Below are 3,743 nucleotides of genomic sequence, written 5' to 3'. Positions count from 1 at the left end.
TCTGTGAACAGCAGAGAACATTGCATAAGGTACTTTAATAAATAACAGAGGAAATAAAGTTCATCGTGGCTTCTCACCCTATTGTTAGCATTTCAGGTGAGCGATGAATTGATCTGTTTGAAGAGAAGACAGTAAGACAGTTGAAACTGTCAAGCAATGAAAATGGATTTTCTTTTTCTTTAGATCTGGAGACTATGGGTGGGTACACTGTAGTCATAAAAGATGGACCAATAATCATATAGACTGTAGCTTTTTAAGTAATGTTTAGTTGATTTTAAAGGGCTCAAAGTGTGCCAGGAAAATACTCCCCACACAGGGGCGGATCTAGAAGGGTGGCATGTGCCACCCTAAAATGATCACTTGCCACCTTGGTTTTGCATATGACAATGTTGTTTATTAAAATAAGATAGCATTAACACTTTGAGCCTAGCTACAGTTAACCCTGAATATAAATTCTAAAACTGAATATATTGCATAGTGTTACCCCCCCCCCCCCACCACCACCACTACCACCAATATTAACAAATGGTTCAGCCCATAGCACAGAAAATTGTTAATTTAAGCATGTAACAATTAGATTTTTTTTCTAACAAAAAACAGTGAAACTTAAGTTAGACTTGTGTCTGTAAATGAACCGCCCATGTGGTATAGCTTTCTGTGAATTTTGATTGTATAAATATGTTCATTTATTTCTTATAAAGGCTATACAGTGCATAAAATCAAAATGCACATGTTTTATGTAACTGAAATGTTTAATTATGATGGCTACAGAAAATAATTAAGTTATAGTTAAGTTATACAATATTTATATAATATTTATATGAAACGTGTATATTTACTGCATTTGAATCATTTTAACCATAATGGGGTGGCTTTATTTCACCACCCCATTTGATTTCCATGCCACCCTAAGAAAATTTCTCTAGATCCGCCCCTGTCCCCACACCATTACACCACCAGCACGAACCTGAACTGTTGAGCCTATACCCACTATCACAGGGCGAGTGGCAGGGTACACCCTGACAGGTTGAAAGTCTTACACAGGGCAAACGCAAAGACAGACACCCTTTATTTCATGTTATTTACTCCACATTTTTCCACTCTTCTGCTGTTCAGTTTTGGTGAACCCACGGGAATTATACCATCAGTTTCCTGTTCTCAATTGACAGCAGTGGCACCAAGTGTGGTCTTCTGCTGCTGTAGCCCATCTGCTCTTCAGAGAGACTTTTTCACCCAACTGCTGCTCACTGGATATCTTCTTTTTTTGAGACCAAAATAATTTAAATCTTCTTTCTTTCAAATAATGCTGATCAATTAAAACTTCAGCAGGTCGACCCATACTGATTTACAGCCATGTGATTGGCTGATCAGATATTTGCATTAATGAACAATTGAACAGGTTTATGTAATAAGTAGTAACTGTACATCAGTAGAATCCCATAAATAATAAAACGACAAATAGAAAGGATGAAGAGGCTCAAACCGTTTACTAGGTTAAAGTTATTTTACTTTAGCCTAGTAAATGGTTTGAGTTGTAGATTGTGTTGGTAGGCCTTCACATTCATAGTGAGTGGCGATTGTGGCTCAAGAGTTGGGAGTTCGCCTTGTTATCGGAAGGTTGCCGGTTCAAGCCCCGGCTTGGACAGTCTCGGTCGTTGTGTCCTTGGGCAAGACACTTCACCCGTTGCCTACTGGTGGTGGTCAGAGGGCCCGGTGGTGCCAGCCTCGCCTCTGTCACTGTGAATGGGTGGTATAGGTTAGGTTGTGTAAAGCGCTTTGGGGTCCTTAGGGACTAGAAAAGCGCTATACAAATACAGGCCATTTACCATATGGCAGCAATTTGAATTTAATGATATCTAAAGACTTGTATCTTGACAATGTATTTATTTTAGGATAGCCATCTAGTTCTTTATACGATTGGAATAATTTATATACAATATTATGTGTTATTCCATTTATGCCACCTTATTACAAGCCGCAGCTACAAACATTGGTATATTGTTGGGCCTAGTTAAACATTGGCTTTTTACAGAACCTCTCACTACACATGAATAAACAGTGGGCACATAACAACTTTGTTATCTATGCAAGCGCATACATTGTGATAAGGACCCTGTACTTTAGGATAGTATGGACTGTTATACTTTGTTTAGCACTGAGAGTTGAAAATCAGATTCATTTGGCACTGAAACTATCTAGGGAGCCATACAGTAAAAAACTTCTAAAGAAATTCTAGCTTTGTGCTCAAATTTTTGGAAATAAAATTGAAAAAGAGAAAAGGGAGTGCAATTTCCTGTCTAGTGGAAATAAGATCAGGCATTCCACCAATCTCTGATAGCTTTCTTTGGAAATGCTACTATAGTGTTAATGTTCTCATTTTTTTCATCCTTTTGCTGTTCTCTGCCTTCTATTTCTGCAAAGTTGACACAATTTGCAGACACAGACAAAATATCAATATATCAGAAAATAAATAAATGCATAAGATAAAATTATACACAGTAAAATAAATGAACAAAATGATGAATAAATGATTATTCAAAGAGGAAATATAGACAATACATTAATGAATGAAAATTCATTAGTAACTAACAATGGACTTACATTTTCTGTTTGCCTGTATTTATTTTATATATCATATTAGGTGCATTTTCTTGGATATTGGATGATGTTTTTTTGAGTCATTAGTTGATGATTTGTTATTGTCAGTTTTGACAGGAACTTTTCTCCGCGTACCCTACAGACTTGAGATTTGCTGCCACCTAGAGGCTATTTTTAATCATTCAAGTCAACTATTTGGTGGTCTTTTGATTTTGCATATAGCTACGTAGAGCTAGCTTTACATCTTTATATACCCAGAGATATATAGATATAAACACACACACACACACACACACACACAAAATTGTTTTACCTCTAACCGTTTATCAGAAACAAAAGAGGAGACTCCCTCACTATCAGCTGTCACAGCAGGGTTGGTGCTCTGTTATGCAGGAGGACATTAGGTGTGTCAGAGTTTGCCTGGAGGAGAGGAGACACATGTGGTACAGTGCTTTACATGGTAAAGCGCTCACTACAGGCACCGCCAAGTCAACTCGATTAGATGGTGGGAGTCCCTGCAACTGATTTCAAAATAAAACACACGTATTTAGAATATATTTAGCTTTTCCATAATGTTCGACGTTTACACAAATTGTTGGGGAGCCTCCCAGTTTAATTTAAAAAAACAAACAAAACAAACAAATAAATAAAAAAACAAAAACAAATATTCTTTCCTCTTAGCATATTACATATACTTCACATGCACCTGTTAAGAGGTTATGATTATTCTCTGGCTGTATAAAATGTTAGCTGGCAATGAGAAAACCAGTTTTCAGTTTTAAATTTAATGTAATTTGTTTATAGATTTTATAGTACTTAAAAAAAAGAAGAAAGCCATCGGGTTTATAAGTTGGAGCCATAACACCAGCATTTATTTTCAGTGCATTTCTCATTGCATTTTATTCCGATATTAATTCTGCGTTGTCTGTTTTAATTTGAAGCAAGAAAAAAAATTCTTTGTTAGACTAAAACATTTTGAGGCTTGAGTCTTGTATAAATGCTGCTGTGCAAATTGTATTTGTTTGTTTGTTTGTTTGTTTGTTTGTTTATTGTTATATTACATTTTTATTTTTTAAATATTATTTTGTAATTATTTATTTTTGCTTCCACTCTTTGGTCCCTCAGTAAAATGAGTTATGGCTAAT

The sequence above is a fragment of the Neolamprologus multifasciatus genome, chromosome 22 (assembly GCF_963576455.1).
Source record: "Neolamprologus multifasciatus chromosome 22, fNeoMul1.2, whole genome shotgun sequence".
In the NCBI taxonomy this organism is placed as follows: Eukaryota; Metazoa; Chordata; class Actinopteri; order Cichliformes; family Cichlidae; genus Neolamprologus; species Neolamprologus multifasciatus.
This window is presented reverse-complemented; position numbering follows the sequence as displayed.